Genomic DNA, 12,900 nt, shown 5'->3' with positions numbered 1-12,900 from the left:
ACCTAGAAGGACTGTTTAGGGCCCTGAATGGAGGTGAGGGAGCAGTATAGCACTTCTGCTGCTTACAGAGATAAGTACCAGGAGGGACATTAGTGGGGAGAGATAAATTGGCAAGGGAATCATGCAGGGAGTAATCCCTGTGATAAGTGGAGAGTGGGAAGGAGATAAAGATATGTTTGTTGGTAAGATCCCTTTAGAGATGGTGGAAGTTGTGAAGAATGATGTTTTGGATGCGGAGGCTGATAGGGTGGCAGGTAAGGACAGGAGGAACTCTACCACTGGTAAGGCAGTGGGAAGATGGGGTGAGTGTGGATGTCTGGGAAATGGTGGAGATTCAGGCAAGAGCAGCATCAATGGTGGAGAAAGGGAAGTCCCGTTCTTTGAAGAAGGAGGACATATCTGATGTCCTGGAAAGGAAAACCTCATCCTGGGAACAGATACAGTGGAGATGAAGAAACGGAGATGAAGAAACTGAGAAAAAGAAATGGCATTTTTACAGGAGATATGCTGGGAAGAGCCTAGCTGAACAAGTTGTTCAATAGGTACATTTAATGTCAGAGGAATGTATACAATACACATCCTGAAATTCTTTTTCTTTGCAACCATCTACGAAAACAGAGGAGTTCCCCAAAGAATGAATAACAGTTAAATGTTAGAACCCCAAAGCCTTCCCAACTCCCCCCTCCCACGCATAAACAGCAGCAAAGCAATGACCCCAACCTCCCCCACCAGCAACAAAGCATCAGCACCCCCCCACCGAGTACTCAAGCGTGCAGCAAAGCATCAATAAAGACACCAATTGTGTTATCATTGTGGCAGAGACTCACAGACACCAGAATAAGGCAGGTTTAAAGGCGAAACTTGCAGAAAATGCAACAAAGTAGGACATACAAAGAGCACGTCGGACAGACAAAAATAAATGAGACTACACGGAAACAAAAAGGATAAAAAGTCAAATTGCAGTTTCAAAAAGAGCACTAATCTGAATACTGCTGATGAAAAATCTGATAATGATGAGAGTGACAGGACAGCGAAGCCTTGAAATTTACAATGCGAAAACTAACAAAAGACAAGCTATATGGCTTACACCAGAAGTGAATGGCAAATGAATTAAAATGGAATTGGACACTGGCTCGGTTGTTTCAGTCATTACACAAAATGTGTTTGAAAAGCATTTCAAAGATACTGAACTGAAGCCTGTAGGTATCCAACTAAGAACTTACACTGGAGAAAAGATAACTCCTGTGGGAATGACAGTGAAAATACAACAACCAACAAGCCACATTGAGCTTGTATGTGGTTAAACAGAAAGGCCAGCATTAAGAGGCCATGATTGGCTGAGAGGACGCCACGGTACTGTAGTGGTTAGCATGACGCAATTACATCTCGGGGCGTTCTGGAGTTTGGAGTTCAATTCCAGTGTCGTTTTGTAAGGAGTCTCTGTCTGTCCTCTCTGTGGAAATGTGCATTTTCTCCAGGTCCTCCTGTCTTCCTGTCTTCCCCCACAGTACAAAGAAACACCAGGTAGGTTAATTGGTCATTGTAAATTGTCCCATGATTAGGTTCGGGTTAATTGGGTTTGTTGAGGATTGCTGTGGCGATGTTGCTCGAAGGGCTAGAAGGTCTACTCCATGCTGCGTTGCTAAATAAATAAACAAACAAACGAAAACAAGTTGATTGGAGATCCATCCACTATTTGCATACCACATACCCCGCAATAGAGTCAGCAGAAAGTGAATTTAGAAAGGTACTGGATGATGCCACAGCAGTGTTCAAAGATGGCACTGGAAAACTCAAATATATCATGGGTAAAATAGTTTTAAATGAAAATGCCACACCCAAGTTTTGCAAAGCCCATCCGGTTCCTTAAACCACCTGTGATAAAGTAGCCCGTGAACTAGATTACATGGAAATTGAAGGAATTCTTTCCAAAGTTGGGTAGAGCCCACAGGCAACGCCAATAGTCCCAGTAGCCAAGAAGGATGGATCTGTCAGGATCTGTGGTGATCTTAAGGTCACCATCAACCCGGTACTGAAAGTAGATCAATATCCTTTGTTCACGATAGAGAATATTTTTGCAAATCTTTCTGGAGTAAAGCATTTCATCAAAGTGGACTTAGCTGAGTCCCACCTCCATATGGAGATGGAAGAAAAGTTGAAGATGTTTCTCACCATAAACACTCACAAAGGGTGTTATCACTATAATAAGCCTATTTATGGAGTAGCATTTGCACCTGCACTCTGGCAGAAAGTCATGGATCATGTGATGCAAGGTTGGCCAGGCGCTCAGTGTTACCTGGATGACATCATTGCTAACAGTGAAGATGACCAGGAACATCTCCAAGCTCTCAAGATATTGTTAAAAAGATTATAAAATTATGGGTTCAGAGCACAACACCACATTTCAGTTCTTTAAACCAGGCATCATTTACAGTGGTCACAATATTGATACACACACATTACAGAAGTGTGTTGAGAAATTTCAAGCAGTGGTGGATACCCCAAGGCCAAAGGATGTGCCACAGTTGTGATCCTTTTGAGGATTTGTCAATTACTGTAACAGGTTTCTGCCAGACCTGGCTATTGTGCTCCACCCCTTTAACTCATTACTTCAGATCAGGAAGAAATGACAATGGACAAAGCAGTGTGAGGTGGCTTTCAAAAAGGCAAAAGAAATGGTGACGTCAGATACCGTACTCACACATTATGATCTATATCGTCCAGTGAAACTTGCCTGTGATACTTTACCTTGTGCAGTCATGTCACATGTTATGAGTGATGGACGTTAACACCCCATTGCCTTTACATCACATTCCCTTACCGCTGCAGAGAAAAATTTATGCACAGATTGATGGAGAGGTCTTGAGTCTAGCTTGGGATGTAAAACGTTTTAACCAGATGGTGAGTTGTTGGTTGAGATATGCAAAGAGGAAATTAGCGAGCTTTTGATTCAGTGTCAGTGTAGTGTGTTCTGTTGATATTGCTCACAGTGCATTCTTTAGATGCTGGACAAACTTTTCCGCCAAGCCATTTGTAGCTGAGTGGTATGGTGCAGATGTAATATGTCTTATTCCATTCATTGTCAGGAATGAGTGAAACTGTTTCACAGCAAACTGTGGTCCATTGTCACTGACCCAGTGTTCTGGAATGCCAGGCCTTGAGAAGAGGCTTCTCAACACATCGACAGTGTGTGAGGCTGTAGTGGAGGCTATTGGCAACACTTCCAGCCACGTAGTGGCTGCATCCACTACTACCAAGAAATCTGTGCCCATGAATGGTGTTGCAAAATCCACATGAATCCTCTGCCAGGACAATGCAGGTCATTCACAGGGATGGAAAGGCGCTAATCTTGGCATCCTCTGGACATGTTGGCATCCTGAATAGTGCAAGGCAAGTTGTTCGATCCTGATGATCTATCCCAGGCCACCAGACAAAGCTTCAAGCCAACGATTTTATTTTAACCACATTAGGTGACTGGCTTGTCTAACACTTTAGCTCTCAGCTTGGATGGTACAATCCCCACTCTCAATCCCCACGTAATGCAACCCCTGTCAAGGGGAAATTTATCCCAGTGCTGGTAAAGATGGGGGCATTGGGATTCCTGATACACATTCCAGCCATTTTGGGTTGCCAGGTAAACGTGAGACAGTGTGGGGTCTTTTCTGTCTGGTTCCCCTTTGGACCATCTCTGCCGTAATAGGGAGACTTTCAATTTACATTAGGGAGAATACACCAAGAGGAGTGTCCTCTTTTGTAAATTTTTCAGGAACTTCCTTTTCCAAGGGTAAACAAGACAATCCATCAGCATTTCCATAATTAGTTGTCCTTTTGAATTCAATTTTGTAATTGTGTCCTCCAAGAAACAGAGCCCAGCTCTGCATTGGTGCTGCTTCTGTCAGTGGAACACCCGTCGGTGGATTGAAAATGGACACCAGTGGTTGATGATCAGTAATGAGGGTAAACTCTCTCCCACACAAGTACTGGTTAACAAACATGAGAATTCACCACCTATGCTGTTCCTGGGTGGGTCTTTATGCTCACGTTTGGATCTCCTCAAACCCAAACTCAGGAGTATGTAGGACAAACAGCTGAGACAAATTCAGGGCTCCTTAAACAAGGGGATTTGATGTTTCACTCTTGGACACGTAGTTCTGGTGAGGGACTACAGAGATAACCAAGAGTGGGTACTTGGAAAGATTAAGGACAGGACTGGACCACTCTCCTGTATCGTGGAGATTGTGTCTAATATCATCTGGAGATGACACATGGTTCAGTTGAGGAGAGCAGAGTCAATTGTTCCAGAAGAAAGGTGTCCAGAGATGTCAGAACCACTTCCTGCAGTCCCAGAGTCAACTCCTACAACCATCACGGAGGAGGCCCCAGAACATGACTTTGTTTCACAGTCACAAGTCTCACCACTCAAACAGAGTGACGCCCTTGTCAGAAAAGACATTACCTCACAATAGTAAGAAATCCTCCACAGCGATTAAATCTTTAGGCCTGAATGGGACAATTTAAAATTTACTGTGCTGTGGCTGTCTATATAGTAGGTGTATTATATATTATACTGTATGTACTGTATATGTGTGTGTTATGTACATACATACACACACATCATACTCAAATATGTAACATATAGCTTTCTAGTCATCTTATATATATAAAGCCCCCTTATAGAGTGCATCTCCAGAAAACCAGCTTGTTAGCCCCTTGCTAACAGTCACTGGATTCTGCGGCGATAAACCCCCCTTCCTCCGGCTTCATACATCTAGGGTGTATACGACCTTGGTCCCACCAAACCTGTGAGGTTGGGATGTCTCACACACCCAAACCCCGGTTTGTGTGATGTTGTGTGATTTGCTGCCCTCTGCAAGAAATAACAGATCGTACACTGCATACAATTAAAAAGAAGTATACAGTATTTAAGAATATTAATTTAAGCAAACTGTTATTAAATGCAAGAAGGAAAAAGAAAACAAAAAAAAACCTGTGGTAACTTCTACTTTGAAAAAGGCACACTTGACAACTTCATGCCAAAGAAACAACTTTATCCTGAACTTCAAAACGTTACGTACATACAGAGGGTTTCACAGCCTGTACGACATGGCGGGAACACTATGTACACGGGGCCACCAGAAGAGCAAAAACGGAAGTAGACTCCCCCCCGATATCCTAATTAGTATTAACTTACTTTTAATTACACTCACATTACAAAGGAGCCCATTACTCTTAAACAGTTAAATGTGCACGGAAGTTGGAGCTCATCTTGAACTTCTCTATCACTCACACGCTGGACCCTTGGCCTGCATGAAAGCACACACCACCTTCTGAATGTCGCTCGAAATCAATCTGGAACAAACGGGCTCTCCCACGGGAGTATTGGTTCTTCCTTCTTGAAGCCATTCATCTGCACAAAGCACCTTGTGCAACAGGGATGGCATCTTCAGCCATCTTCCCTCCTGTCTTCTCCCAGCTCACACCAATAAAAACCTTCAACCCTGCATACAGAACCTTCTCCCAATTCCACTATCCTGACTGGCAGACAGCACATTCCTAAGTTGAAAAACAAGCAAGCCTCTGATTTCAGCTCAAACCCAAACAGGGTGACAGCAGAACAGACTGCTCTTACAGAACTGCTAAATGAAATACCTACAGCATAGCAGTAAAAATTTTAACCAGGGCATTGCACTCTCCCCCCATCAAATATAGTCAAGTTCTCATGACTTTGAAACTTAGCAACCCATCATTAATAACACAGTTTTCAAAGGACTTTCATGATGTCAGGACCTCCAATCCATTTGTAAATGGTAGTGACATATCTCACTGGGGGATAGACGTAACACTCTGTTCCTCCAGTGCATCATAGACCAGCCTATCTGGGGGCTTCCTGACTCTTTGAGACCTCCTTATCCCACTTTCACCTCCTCCAGCGTCAACCACCCCTTGTGACCCTTTCTGTCTACTAGAGGTTGCATCTCCCTGTCTACCACTCGTGTCTTCCAGCAGCTCAGGCCCCCTGCTCCATGACCAAATTTAACTCCTGTCAGTTTAAACTGGTGCGGTCAAACATCCTCACCCTCTGCTGGTGCTAACCAGTGAGACCTCTTTCGGAAAGGGGTGTCCTCGGTCACTGCAATAGTGTGGCAAGTACTCCTGGAGTAACCAACATCAGCCTCGTCTGTAGAAAACACATCTTCATGTCCCAGCAACTTCTCGGTTAATCCCCTTTTTCCATTCTTTGGACATTGCGGCAAATTTGGGTGTTCCTGTCACCCTAGCTACTCCTCCAGGTCAAAACACAACAGGTTTAGACTGGTTGCACCACATAGCTCCTCGTTTCTGCTCATCATCCTGCTTAGGAGGAACTTGTACCTCCTCAAAAGCAGCTCTGAACACAGGATGAATGGACAAAGTGTTCAGAAACGTTCTCTCCATTCCTCTCCTTATATACTCCCAGGAGCCATCTCACAATGGCAGTATTTGTTCAACAAGAATGGAAGCTCCACCCTTTTCAACCGGATCTAGGCAAACCAGCACGGGTGTGTCAATAGTCTCAGTTACTGCAACATCTGCTTCCGAAAACTCCAGTTTCGAAGACAAGTAACCATCGTATGGGTACTCACCAGTATTAAGCCCCCGAATCTGAAGGGCACTGAGTGGCATCAATGGTAAACGCTTCAAATACAGGTTGTAAAGCAAAGTAGCTTGAGAACCTGTGTCAAGTACGGCTCTAGCATAAACACCTTCAATCTGTATGGACGCATCAGAGCTTGATCCCACTAAACCTTCAGGAATAGTACTTTAGTATTTCTCTTGCTACATAGATAGGAACGTATCCTCTCTGAAATATCAGCCCGTTCCTTTACTGTGTCCCTCCATTGTTTGAGCTCTTTTCTTCGCTGTTTGATTAATTGCTGATTTACTTTCCAAAGATTTTCATGTCCGTCACACTCCCACTTGAAATGTCCATCTTCTCCACCATTGTAATAGAAAGTATAGGTCATTTCTCTGGTGAAGGGACCTCGTTCAACAGCAACCTTCTGCTTAGTACGTCCCATCAGTAGGTTCGGCTCCTTATCGGCTTTGTCATGCTTGGCGGCAGCACCGGCCGATATCAACTGAGATACCTCAGCTCTAAAATCTGTCACAAACTCCTGTAACGCCCCCAACTGTGGGACAACAGGGGTCACTTCAGCAACAGAGGCTACTACAGAGGACTGTGTTCTGCTGACAGAGGGCTCCCACTCCTCCATCGCGTTTTCCTCCTCTCTAACTTCAGGAGACAGGGAAAGGATGATAGGGTATAGGAACCGTGGTGTACAAAGGCTTTTGTAAATCTAGTCAAGAAGAAAAGAAGAGCTTACGAAAGGTTAAAAAAAGCTAGGTAATGATAGAGATCTAGAAGATTATAAGGCTAGCAAGAAGGAGCTTAAGAAAGAAATTAGGAGAACCAGAAGGGGCCATGAGAAGGCCTTGGCGAAGAGGATTAAAGAAAACCCCAAGGCATTCTACAAGTATGTGAAGAGCAAGAGGATAAGACGTGAGAGAATAGGACCAATCAAGTGTGACAGTGGAAAAGTGTGTATGGAACTGGAGGAGATAGCAGAGGTACTTAATAAGTACTTCGTTTCAGTATTCACTACAGAAAAGGATCTCAGCAATTGTAGGGATGACTTACAGCAGACTGAAAAGCTTGAGCATGTAGATATTAAGAAAGAGGACGTGCTGGAGCTTTTGGAAAGCATCAAGTTGGATAAGTCACCGGGACTGGATGAGATGTACCCCAGGCTACTGTGGGAGGCGAGGAAGGAGATTGCAGAGCCTCTGGTGATGACCTTTGCATCATCAGTGGAGACAGGAGAGGTTCCGGAGGATTGAAGAGTTGCAAATGTTGTTCCCTTATTCAAGAAAGGGAGTAGAAATAACCCAGGAAATTATAGACCAATGAGTCTTACTTCAGTGGTTGCTAAGTTGATGGAGAAGATCCTGAGAGGCAGGATTTATGAAAATTTGGAGAGGCATAATATGATTCGGAATAGTCAGCATGGCTTTGTCAAGGGCAGGTCTGCCTTACGAGCCTGATTGAATTTTTTGAGGATGTGACTAAACACATTGATGAAGGTAGAGCAGTAGATGTAGTGTATATGGATTTCAGCAAGGCATTTGGCAAGGTACCCCATGCAAGGCTTATTGAGAAAGTAAGGAGGCATGGGATCCAAGGGGACATTGCTTTGTGGATCCAGAACTGGCTTGCCCACAGAAGGCAAAGAGTGGTTGCAGACGGGTCATATTCTGTATGGAGGTCGGTCACCAGTGGAGTGCCTCAGGGATCTGTTCTGGAACCCTTACTCTTCGTGATTTTTATAAATGACCTGGATGAGGAAGTGAAGGGATGGGTTACTAAGTTGCTGATGACACAAAGGTTGGGGGTGTTGTAGATAGTGTGGAGGGCTGTCAGAGGTTACAATGGGACATTGATAGGATGCAAAACTGGGCTGAGAAGTGGCAGATGGAGTTCAACCCAGATAAGTGTGAGGTGATTCATTTTGGTAGGTCAAATATGATGGCAGAATATAGTATTAATGGTAAGACTCTTGGCAGTGTGGAGGATCAGAGGGATCTTGGGGTCTGAGTCCATAGGACACTCAGGTTGACTCTGTGGTTAAGAAAGCGTATGGTGTATTGGCCTTCATCAATCGTGGAATTGAGTTCAGGAGCTGAGAGGTAATGTTGCAGTTACTGCTATATAGGACCCTGGTCAGACCCCACTTGGAGTACTGTGCTCATTTCTGATTCCCTCACTACAGGAAGGATATGGAAACCATGGAAAGGGTGCAGAGGAGATTTACAAGGATGTTGCCTGGATTGGGGAGCATGCCTTATGAGAATAGGTTGAGTGAACTCGGCCCTTTTTCCTTGGAGTGACGGAGGATGAGAGGTGACCTGATAGAGGTGTATAAGATGATGAGAGGTATTGATCGTGTGAATAGTCAGAGGTTTTTTCCCAGGGCTGAAATGGCTAGCATGAGAGGGAACAGTTTTAAGGTGCTTGGAAGTAGGTCAGGGGTAAGTTTTTTTTTTACGCAGAGAGTGGTGAGTGCGTGGGATGGGCTGCCGGCGACAGTGGTGGAGGCGGATATGATAGGGTCTTTTAACAGGCTCCTGGACAGGTACATGGAGCTCAGAAAAATAAAAACCTATGGGTAACCCGAGGTAATTTCTCAGGTAAGGACATGTTCAGCACAGCTTTGTGGGCCGAAGGACCTGTATTGTGCTATAGGTTTTCTATGTTTCTAACTTCTCTGAGTAATTCGGTAAAAGATGGAGGAAGGTGGGTCATTCGAATACGTAGAGCAATCATATCATGTGACAACGCACTCTTCACAACTTGCTCCATCCTCAAGCAATTTCTCTCAGACACTTGAATGCCCCCTTTGTGGCACAAACAGTGCAGCAGCTTCTCCAACCTGAAAATGTAGCAGACAACTTCTCTCCTTCCTCCTGGAATGTGTGGCTAAATTTCATCTTAAGATTGGTTACACTTCCAGAGCTTGCAGATAATTAGCTGATGTAGCTAATGGGTTTTCTGCCTTTAGGAACTTCACTACATCAGCTGCCGGGCCCTGTAAACTCTTGACCCGTCTCAGTTTTATCATATTATCTAAGCACTGCCATTCATCCAGTAACCGAGATGTCTGCTCAGCCCAAGCTTCATATTATTCTTCCCCATCGGGTGTGGGCTTGACCCCAGAGAACATTCTCAGCCTACAATAACTTTGGCTCTCTGCAGATATACTCTGCGTTTATCAACCAGTGATGTAATAGCCAAAACGAGCTCAGAATTTCAATCAACAGCTGAAGGACTCAGTAGACCTTTCACATCAGCCAACTCCTTTCCCTCACTCAGCAGAAATGAGAGCAACTTTTCTTTAAGGTCTCCGCCCTCAGCTACGGGAAACTTGACTTTCAACTCAGTACCCTCGCGTACACTCCCCTCTTCTCTGAAAGTATCGACAGCCCATGACCCTGCTTCTCTGAGTACTCTGATGGTACTAGGCAGATCCACTCCTATTACGTCAGCGCTAGTCTGAACTAACACTATATCTTTTCCCGTTGTTTGGTCAAATTGCTGCTCCATGACCATAACTTGTCCTAATGCTTAAATGGTACTTAAAATCCTAAGCAACAATTCATCTGAGCTACGTATATCCACCCCACTCAAAAAACAAGCATGAGCTACAGGTAATCTCTTTGAATCGCACCAACACTCAATCCCTGTGGTGTCCATAACCACGTATCTTAATCACTTTCCCGGACAATAGTTTAACTCAGACTTAAACACAAACTCACTGGATCAATGCTCAGGGCAATCACCCAATATCCAACGAACTCAATCCAAGACGAGCCCCCACAAATGAAACTCCCTTACAGTGGGCGTCTCCAGAAAACCAGCTCATTTGCCCCTCGCTAACAGCTACTGGATTCCACAACGATAAACCCACCTTTCTCCGGCTTCATACATACTTTGGCCCCGCCAGATCTGTGATGTTGGGATGTCTCGCACACCCAAATCCCGGTTTGTGTGAATGCTGTGTGATTTACTGCCCCCTGCAAGAAAAAACAGACCGTACACTGCATCCAATTAAAAAGAAGTATAGTTAAGTATGTTAATTTAAGCAAACAGTTATTAAATGAAAGAAAGAAAAAAACAAAAAGGGGCCCATTACAACAGTCAAATGTGCACTTAATTTGAAGCTCATCTTGAACTTGTCTGTCACTCACGCGCTGGACCCTCGGTCTGCGTGAAAGCACACACACCACCGTCTGAATGTTGCTTGAAATCCATCTCAAGCAAATGTGTCTCCCACGGGAGTATTGGTTCTTCCTTCTTGAAGCCATTCATCTGCACCAAGCACCTTGTGCAACTGGGATGGCATCCTCAAAAATCTTCCCCCCCTGTCTCTTTCAGCTCACACCAACAAAAACCGGGGGAGGGGGGGGCGGTGTGTGTGTGTGTGTGTGTGTGTGTGTGTGTGTGTGCGCGCACACACTAACTTAATATACAAACGTTTGTAGAATGCATCTCAACTCAAATATGTAATGTGTACTCCAATATGTAAATATGTATAGTATATATGTATATGACTAGAGAACAATATGTTACATATTTGAGTTGAGATGCATTCTATATTAAGTTGGAGTTTATAGCTAAGCAGGGAGGAGTGTAGAATATTTAATATTTCAGTAATATTTGAGTAATATTGTAAGTATATTGTTTGATTAAGCATTCTTTGTTTATTCCAATAATTCACGATGGGTTATCTGTAAGAAGTGTGTGGATGGCATGCATCATTGCACCACCACGTTATACACGAGTATCCCCCACTCCTGTGTTTTTCTTTTGACTAGTTTCTGGAGTTATACAACATAAAACCTGGGATGTTGTTGAAAGTAAGTTTTCATTGTACCCACAGAGGGTTGTGTTGGGCACGTGGCCAAGTGGTTAAGGCGTTCGTCTAGTTATCTCAAGGTTGCTAGTTCAGCTGTAGCAGCGTGTTTGTGCCCTTGACCAAGGCACTTAATCACACTTTGCTCTAGTCTGTGCGAGGAGTGGCACTCCACACAGGCTTCCAATCTGCACTTTGTAAGGCATGAAAATGCCCGACACAGGCCTCTCATGGTCTGAGTCGACGTTCCCTCCCCTGCACAGGGTTGTAGGCACAGCCAGCTCCATCATGGGGACAAGCCTCCCCACCATTGAGGGCATCTTCAAGAGGCAGTGTCTCAAAAAGGCAGTATTCATCACTAAGGACCTTCAGTATCCAGGGCATGCCCTCTTCTCATTACTACCATCAGGGAGAAGGTACAGGAGCCTAAAGGCACTCAACAATTCAGAAACAGCTCCTTCTCCTCTGTCATCAGACTTCTGAATGGTCCATCAACCCATGAATACGACTCCGTTATGTCTACATTTTTGCACTATTTACTTATTTTGTATTTTATAGTAATTTAATTTTGTGCTGTATTGCTGCCACAATGCAACTAATGTCACATCATTTAAGTCAGTGATAATATACTTGATTCTGATTCTGATTTTGCACTTCAGAAGTACTTTGAGAATAATAAAATGACTCATGATGTCCTAACACTAGGAAAAACCAAAAGAATATGCCCTCATCAGTATTTAACTGACATTCAACATCGCTAAAACATATCATTCAATTGTTGTTCTATTGCAGTTTGTGGGATGTTGTAGTGTGCAAAATTGCTCCTGTGTTTCCTACAATGCAAAAATATCCACTGTTCAAAAGTGATTCATTGGCCATAAAGTGCTTATGAGGATGTTTTCAAAAGGACAGTATCGCAAGAAATTAAAATCTTTCTTTCCTTTCTTAAAATTCTTGACTTTTTTCAGGCTAAGGAATAAACCAGCTGGAGGAGCAAGTCCCAATAATTTTCTTGACATTGTTCCTGTCAAGATTTGGGATTAGAATCTTACACCAGAGATTATGGCTTGGGATATTCATGATGTGTTCTCCAGACATGTCCTGGTTTGACCAAACTGCCTACAGCTCAAGCAGTTAAAATGCAGACATATTTGGAATCTGGAGCAACAAACAATCTGCTGGAGGAACTCAATGAGTCAGTCAGCATCTCTGGGAGGAAAGGAACTGTTGGCATTTTGGTTTGAAACCATGGATCAATTTAAATGCAGTCCAAGTCGATGGTCAACAGCTTGCGATTGACTGTTGGTAAATCAGGCTGAGTGGACATCTTGGTTTCTTCAGAGAAAGCCCACAGAACAAAGCAGCGCAGGAGCCATCTCTGAGGTGGAATAAAAATCAGCAACGTTACTCAACAGAAAAAATACATTCAGAACACATCTTGTCACAGTGGGAT

General features: G+C 43.8%; 1 long non-coding RNA gene across 1 annotated transcript in view; it reads right to left on the bottom strand.

The window, feature by feature from the left end:
• Positions 1-10,552, bottom strand: part of LOC140185542 (uncharacterized) — a 60,850-nt gene extending 50,298 nt beyond the window's left edge. Inside the window, exon 1 of the long non-coding RNA XR_011882645.1 lies at positions 10,503-10,552. This is a non-coding gene — a long non-coding RNA (uncharacterized lncRNA). The remainder of the gene's footprint in view (positions 1-10,502) is intronic.
• Between the last annotated feature and the right edge of the window lie 2,348 nt (positions 10,553-12,900).

The sequence above is a fragment of the Mobula birostris genome, chromosome 20 (genome assembly GCF_030028105.1).
Source record: "Mobula birostris isolate sMobBir1 chromosome 20, sMobBir1.hap1, whole genome shotgun sequence".
Classification (NCBI taxonomy): Eukaryota; Metazoa; Chordata; class Chondrichthyes; order Myliobatiformes; family Myliobatidae; genus Mobula; species Mobula birostris.
The sequence above is the reverse complement of the archived record's forward strand: the minus strand, read 5'-3'. Positions and strand labels throughout refer to the sequence as shown.